Source organism: Oryx dammah, unplaced genomic scaffold, assembly GCF_014754425.2.
Source record: "Oryx dammah isolate SB20612 unplaced genomic scaffold, SCBI_Odam_1.1 HiC_scaffold_1063, whole genome shotgun sequence".
In the NCBI taxonomy this organism is placed as follows: Eukaryota; Metazoa; Chordata; class Mammalia; order Artiodactyla; family Bovidae; genus Oryx; species Oryx dammah.
This window is the reverse complement of record NW_024071202.1, coordinates 1-8,253: the sequence shown is the minus strand read 5'-3', so window position 1 is coordinate 8,253 and position 8,253 is coordinate 1. Positions and strand designations below refer to the sequence as shown.

Genomic DNA, 8,253 nt, shown 5'->3' with positions numbered 1-8,253 from the left:
CCCTCGGGGCTTCCTCACGGGAGGTTTCATCACCAGTGAGTTTCCCAAAGCCTTCAGAGCCCCTAGTGACATTCCCAAGACCCTTCCCAGGCGCCTGCAATATATGTGACAGGAGTTCTATCCCTGGGTCGGGAAGACCCCCTGGAGGAGGAAATGGCGACCCACTCCAGTATTCTTGCCTGGAGAATCCCATGGACAGAGAAGCCTGGCGGGCTACAGTCCACGGGGTCACAGAGAGTCAGACGCAACTGAGTGACAAACACTTTCACTTTCATTGAAAAACAAGTCACTGCCAGGGTTGCGAAATACCCCCAAGTTTGCCATGACGGCTATGCCTCTCAGTTTTCAGAAACTATATATATAAAGGAAAAGTTCATTCTTTTTCTTTTTTTCCTAAAATTCTAGATTTCTCCTTGTTTATTGGCTCTACACACAACCTGTTTTGAATCTACCGGTTATCTTCAGAACTACTAGTTAGATATAGTGGGAAGACAAACCATCCTTGCCACTTGACAGTTACTGGATCGAGACAACATATTTTGTCCCTTTTGAAGGTCAAAATGTTCACCAGCACTGAGGTGATACCTGACACATTTTCTTGGGTGTCACAAAGAAAGAATCTTAATTATACATCAAATTGTTATTCTCTTAATCAACCAACTTGAATATATTTTGTTTTTAAGGCAGAATGGAGAATGCATAGAAAAATATGTCTCAGGCCTAAAGGAAGAAACCCATTATGCTATTGACTGTAAGTATGAGTGTTACACTGGAAAGAGTATATTCAGGTAGAAATCTTGGTATCATCTTTCTTTAATAACCCCATACACCTGAATTCTACTCTGAGAAACCTGTGTGTTGATCAGTCAGTAACAGTGAGATGTGGAACAACAGGCTGGTTCAAAACTGGGAGAAGAGTACCATAAGTTAGTATGTACTGTCATGCTGCTTATATAACTTACATGCAGAGTGAGTGAGTGAGTGAGTGAGGGAAGTTGCTCAGTCGTGTTCAACTCTTTGAGACCCCATGAACTGTAGCCCACCAGGCTCCTCCATCCAGGGGATTTTCCAGGCAAGAGTACATCATGCTAAATGCCAGGCTGGAATGAAGATTGCTGGCAGAAATATCAACAGCCTCAGCTATGCCGATGATACCACTTTAATGGAAGAAAGTGAAGAGGAACTAAAGAGTCTCTTGATGACGGTGAATGAGGAGACTGAGAATGCTGGTCTGAAACTCAACATTCAAAAACGCTAAGATCATGGCATCTGTTCCCCTCACTTTATGGCAAATAGAAAGGGGAAAGAGTGCAAGCAGCAACAGATTTTCTTTTCTTGAGCCCCCAAATCTCTGTGGGTTGTGGCTGCAGCCACATAATTAAAAGATGCTTGCTCCTTAGAAAGAAAGCTATGACAACCAAGACAGCATATTAAAATGCAGAGACATCACTTTGCCAACAAAGGTCCGTAGAGTCAACAGTATGCTTTTACTCAGCAGTTTCCTGTGTCTTTGAGAGTTGGACCATAAGAAGATTGAGTTGATACTTTCAAATGGTGATGCTGCAGAAGACACTTGAGAGTCCCTTGGACTCGAAGGAGAGGAAACCAGTCAATCCTACAGGAGATCAACCAAGAATATTCACTGGAAGGAAGGACAGATGCTAAAGTCTCAGTACGTTGGCCACCTGATGCGAAGATTTGCCTCACTGTAAAAGACCCTGATGCTGGGGAAGATCGAAGGTCAAAAGAGAAGGAGGTGCCAGAGGATGAGATGGTTGGATGCATCATTTGAGCAAACTCTAGAAGATCGTGGAGGACAGAGGAACCTAGTGTCGTACAGTTCATGGGGTCGTGGAGAGTCAGTCATGACATAGCAATTAAATATCAACAAGAACAATGAGACCAAGCATGAGTGTAGAATTTGTATTTCATAGGGTTCTGACGGATCATTTACAACAGGCTTATGAACTGAGGTCTCAGGGGTCTATCTTGAGTTTGCACATCAGTGCTATTCACTTTTAAAAAACAATCTTGAGATGTCTTTGACCATCCAAGCTGAGATGGATGAACTTGAACTCAAGCAAATCATCGTGAGTTCAACCAGAAACGCAGCTTCTATTTAAAGCAATGGGGATGCTGGCTAAGTTTCATATCTCTGAGCTCTTTATAATGGCCCTAAATAACATTATTATTTTCTCATGGCCTAGGGGGAACATATTTGATTAACATTTAAACACATCATATGTGATCACAACCCTTACCCCAAACTAAGTAGTGGCACAGCACATATGCAATGATCACAAATTAGTAAAATTCATGCCTGAAATATTTCCCTGTACTTTTCGTTGATAACTTCTAATATTTGATGTTTTCTAAATTAAGCTTTCATTTTCTTATTCCCATTCTGTGATTTCCCTTGGCCGAATTGTGAATTCTTCCACTGTCTTTCTGCTTCTCCATTTCTGCAATCTGTTTTAGCTTGAATTCTACACAATGACTAAACAAGGGAGATAAACAGAAGGGCAAGGCGTCTTGGAAGGTCTCTTGGGGACCAGCCATTGAAGTCTTCAGCTTTGTTTTGGGGACTGTGAGGTGTACCCGCATCAGGCCCAGTACAGCAGTGGCCTTGATGGTGAACTGATGCCCAGAAGACAGATTTACTCTCACTGTCTCATCCCTTCATGAACATGACAGTCAATTCAGTGATGCTGCTATGCCCAACCTGTGAAGCCATGGTCAACTACAGGTGGTCACTGATAATCTGAGGACATGCATAGTATGAACGTCTGTCCCAGTGTGGACTTGCGTGGCCTTGAGAAAATTGCATAGTCTTGTCAGGGCTTTGAGACTCTGAAGCTGCTTTTTTTCTTTTCTTTTCTTTTCTTTTGCAAGCACACTAAAAATTTTCAGTGTTTCAGAGATGGAGCAGTGGTGTTTGCATGCTTCAGGAACACAGATGGGCAGTTTTACATCCCATGTTGCTGAGTGGTTGCAGGAAGGTGAGATGGAGGCCAGCAGAATGAGAAGGGAGGTAGAGAGTGCAGTGTGACACACAGTAGGTCAGAGCTGCTTCTTGTCCAGACACATGGGGCAGAGTGGACGGGCAGGCCAGAGAGCAGGGGCAGCGGTCCAGGTGCGGAAGGTCACCTCTAGGTGGTCACTGCCTACACGTCCTAGCAGGCAAGCTGTCTTCATACCAACAGACAAGGCAGGGAGCTGTGTCATACCCAAGACTGAGGGGCGCGGGAAACACAATACTTAAGTGTTCGAAAGGTTGCCTGGCCTGGTGTATGAACTCAGGAACAGAAGGTGATGAACACAAGATAAGTTGGTCAAGAGATATCAATTTTGTGGCTGGGGAAACAGACATCCAAGAATTTTAGAACCTGTATTTGATAGCACGTTCATGATGTTTTAAAGCACTCTCAGGAACTTCCCCGGTGGTCCAGGGGATAAGAATTCTGCCTGCTAGGGCAGGAGACATGGGTTTGATCCCTAGTCTGAGAAAATCCCACACACCGTGGGGCATCTAAGCTCATGCACCACAGCTACTGATCCTGCACTCTGGAGCCTGCTAGCTGCAACTACTGAAACCCACACAGCCCAGAGCCTGTACTCGGCATCAAGGGAAGGCACTGCAATAAGAAGCCCGCACACCACACCAGACTGCACTCCACAGTCACCACATGTGGAGAAAGCCCACGGGCAGCAGGGAAGACTCAGCAAGTCAAAAAACAATGCAGAAAAAGAATCTGCGGGGTTCATTAGAACGTATGTTCTAATGTGGTAAGCATCTTGGTAAGACAGCAAGGAGTGACTGGTTAATGGTAGGAAAAGGTGGGGGTGAGGAAAAGTCATCCCTCCTTTCCTTGCCGTGGTTAACGGTAGCATTCTGTGCATGCATGGAGTGAGTGGGTCAATACACAATGGACCGTTCTTTATGCCCGCCGTATGCCACAATAATCTAACTGACAACTGGTTAAGGTGGGGCTGTTTGCATCTTTTCTCTCTCTCACAGATGCGGGTCACAATGAATTTCAACTCATTAGTGGGGACAAGTACTATCTCATAGCGTATGATCTCAATGTGGATGCAGATGGCAGGGAGACAAAACTGGTGGGATTATTTGGTAGGTATGACATCCTAAAATTCCCACTGATATGGTAATGTTACATGTCCACTGTCAAGACTTCCATTCAGAATATCAGGAGGTGCTGACAGTATTCAGGGTGCAAGGCCTGCATCTTTATGCTAACCGAATTAAGGTTCCTGGAAGGTAATCTACCAAGAAACAGGAGGCCATAGGGTGCAGAACATCACATCATCAGACGTTTCAAGATAATTCTTTTCTGTTGAAATTTTAAAAATGAAGTTTTACCAGAATCATTTTATAATAGTTCATGTTGAATGTGGAATGTTAAATGTTGAAATATTTAATATTTCAACTAATTTCATGCCATAGCTATAATGAGACTGACTTCCTTTCATTTTTAAATTTTTATCTATTTTTAATTGAAGGATAACTGCTTTATTGAATGGTGTTTTTTCTGTCAAACATAAACATGAATCAGCCATACATATACCAGTGCTTCTCTTGCCTGGAAAATCCCATGGATGGAGGAGCCTGGTGGGCTGCAGTCCATGGGGTCACTGAGAGTTGGGCACAACTCAGTGACTTCACGTTCACTTTTCACTTTCACGCATTGGAGAAGGAAATGGCAACCCACTCCAGTGTTCTTGCCTGGAGAATCCCAGGGATGGCAGAGCCTGGTGGACTGCCTTCTATATGATCGCACAGAGTCGGACACGAATGAAGCAACTTAGCAGCAGCAGCAGCAGCATACGTGTGCTTGTGTGAAAGTTGCTCAGTCGTGTCTGATTCTTTATATGATACCATGGACTATACAGTCCATGGAATTCTTCAGGCCAGAATACTGGAGGGGATAGCCTTTCCCGTCTCCAGGGTGTCTTCCCAACTCCAGGATCAAACCCAGGTCTCCTGTATGAGGAATCTTTACCAGCAGAGCCACAAAGAAAGCCCATAGGTACACATTTGTCCCCTCCCTTTTGAACCTCCCTCCCATCTCCCTCTCCATCCCACCCCTCTAGGTTGACACAGAGCCCCTGTTTGAGTTCTCTGAGACATACAGCAATTTCCCATTTTCCATCCAATTTACAGATGGTCATGTAAGTTTCCATGTCACTCTCTCCATACATCTCACCATCTCCTCCCCTCTCCCCATGCCCATAAGTCTCTTCTCTATGACTGTTTTTCCACTGATGCCCTGCAAATAAGTTCATTATCAGTACCATCTTTCTAGATTCCATATATATGCAGATTCTATATGTATGTGTTTGTATACAATATCAGTTTTCTGATGTACCGTAAGCCTTGAAACAGATACTTACATGATAAATCTTTGCCCTTTTCCATGTTTCAAATGCATTGTTCATATGAACACTGACATTACTCCCTAACCACATAGAAGCCCTGAGAGGTGTGTGTGCCATGGGGACAACAGGTGTCTATTTCAGAAAAGGTTATTGGGTAGAATGGTAGGTTCATGAAAGAGTAAATTGCCCTCTGGCATTAAGTGCAAAGTGGTGAATGTGTCCATGGAAGGGGAGAAGCGTGCTTCCTATTAAGCTGGGTCTAGAAACAGAGATGCGTGGCAGGTACATATACGAGGAAGGTGTGAGAAGCAAGTAGGTTTCATATCAGGATGAACTGAGACCCAGATTCATGGAGATCCTGGCAAGTTTTTGTCATCCAGCTCCTGATGCTGAGGGGGAGGGTGTCCTGCTCACCAAGTTAGACTGGGCTCAATTCTTAAGACAGAAGACATATGTCTGTGTGGTGTCAACCGTTTAAAGGTCTTAGATTATACAAGTGAAACTCTGATTGGCATGTTCCATTCCTTGTTCTGTAGATTCAGGAATATCCATGGGTTCCCAGGGGTCAACAATTCTGCTTTTTGCACGGTGATTTTACAGGCGCAGGAGATAATGTTGATCCGAAACACGAAGAGGAGTTCAAAAACATAGTGAGAGAAAAAGGGATTCCAGAAGAAAATATCCGGAATTTCATCGATAATGGTAAAGGAATTATACTTTTTCCCCTGACCATACCATTCACCTGGTGTGTAAATATCAGGAAACAAATCAGCTTATTCAAAATTTCTTCTTCCACAAGTCATCTCTTTTAAGATCTGTTATTTAAAAAAAAAAAAAAAGGTAAGAGTGAACAAAACATTGGAGATGCTGGGAATGTTAGTAATTGGTGGCTCTTTTATTTCTCCCATTTTGTTTTTCCCCAGATGACTGTCCAGAGGAGTGAAAACCAGTGACTCTGATACTTTTGTAAGTAAACATGGTCCGTTATTAATGGTGCCCCTTCCAGATGAAGCAATCAGGTCACACTGTTATTTCATGCGTGTGAAATGTTTGTCTCAACAGTTTAAATGTGTCACTAAAGACTTTTTTCTGTTCCATAATTTCGCTGCTCTTGAGCCATATTAAGTTGCAAACAGTTTGGGTGATGAACGCTGAGCAGCTGTGGTGAGAGAGTCGTATTCTACAGGAATCTTGCAACCAGAGTCATCAGAGAGAAGCAGACATCCCCATGAGTAGGTGGAAACTATCAGTGTTCCCATCCATCCTGACATTGCGGTTGTCCCCGCACATACCTCCTCTGGGAGAATCGGTGTTAAAGAAGCAGGGCTTCCCTGATGACTCCGTTGGTATAGAACCTGCCTGCAATGCAGGAGGACCGGGTTCAATTCCTGGGTCGGGGAGATATGCTAGAGAAGAGAAAGGCTACCCACTCCAGGATTCTTGGGCTTCCCTTGTGGCTCAGCTGGGAAGACTTGGGTTTGATTCCTGGGTTGGGAAGATGCCTTGGAAAAGGGGAAAGCTTCTCCAGTATTCTTTCCTGGAGCATCTCCATGGACAGAGGAACCTGGTGGGCTCTAGTCCATGGGGTCATGAAGAGTTGGACATGACTGAGTAACTTTCACTTTCACATAGATATTACTTCTGCATGGAATCTAAAACACGACATGGGGGAACTTATTTACAAAAGAGAAACAGACTCACAGATGTGGAGAAAAGACTTGAGGTTGCCAAGTGGGAGGGGGTTGGAAAAAGAAGGATTGGGAGGTTTGCGGTTAAAAAGTGAAAGTGGAAGAAAGGTTCCTTGCTCAGTCACATAGGGCTGTCTGCAACCCCATGGAACATAGCCCTCCATGCTCCTCTGTCCACAGTATTCTCCAGGCAAAAATCCTCGTGTTGCTCCATTCCCTTCTATACAAGATCTTTCCAACACAGGGATCAAACCTGGGTCCCCTGAATTGCAGGCAGATCCTTATCGTCTGAGAAGTTTGGGGTTAGTAGATGGAAACTATTATATACAGGATGGATAGAGAACAAGGTCCAACTGCATAGCATAGTGGACTATAAGCAATACTCTAGAAAACCTAAATGGGAAAAGAATCTGAAAAAGAATAGATACAAATTTTTGTATGTATAATCACTTGGCAGTACGAATGAAATTAGTGCAACATTGACAATCAGCTATACTAGAATATTAAAAATTAATAATTTAAATTTAAAAATTTAAACATTAAAAAATAATTAAAAGATAAAAAATATAAAAAAATTCTTGAGGACCCTAAAGACAAAAGTTTCAGGGTTAGCGTTGTCTGCCGCAAATATAGAGTCTGAAAATCATCTTTAGATGAAGTGCCTTGTACAGGCACTGTGAAATCATTACTCATAGAATCAATCTGAAATGGGAAATCTCCAACCACATGTACATTCTGAGGACAATCTGCCATCACAGAAATGTGCACTGTTGAGGTCCACTTGGAATCGGATATTGGATCAGCTACCAGCTCCCTGTATCCTGGACAGTCTACTGCCCGAGGCTCACCCTTGTGAGCTGTCTCACAGTCGACTCTACTTAACCTTTGGTTCTCTCTTATTCACCTACAGAAAGAGTCACTGAGACCAGACACGTCCTCGTGTCCATGGAATCAAGATCAACAACACGAAGACGACTTTCCTGGTTCCTGATTCACATGATCCTGCTCTCTTCACACTCACACTCCCTCTCCCAGCTCATCTCTCCTTGGCACTAAATCATGTCCTCATTGGTGTTATTTGATTGCTGAGGGTTTAAATAAATTGATTGACTATCTGCCCTGAATACGCATGTCTGTGCAATAGTCACCTCTTTTAAAACACACAGTGTCC

General features: G+C 43.5%; 1 long non-coding RNA gene across 1 annotated transcript; it reads left to right on the top strand.

The window, feature by feature from the left end:
• The first annotated feature begins 489 nt into the window (after positions 1-489).
• LOC120859454 lies at positions 490-8,204 on the top strand. The gene is made up of 5 exons (XR_005720086.1): positions 490-751; positions 4,019-4,129; positions 5,995-6,096; positions 6,318-6,360; positions 7,993-8,204. It is a non-coding gene; the product is annotated as an uncharacterized LOC120859454 (long non-coding RNA).
• Positions 8,205-8,253: the final 49 nt, after the last annotated feature.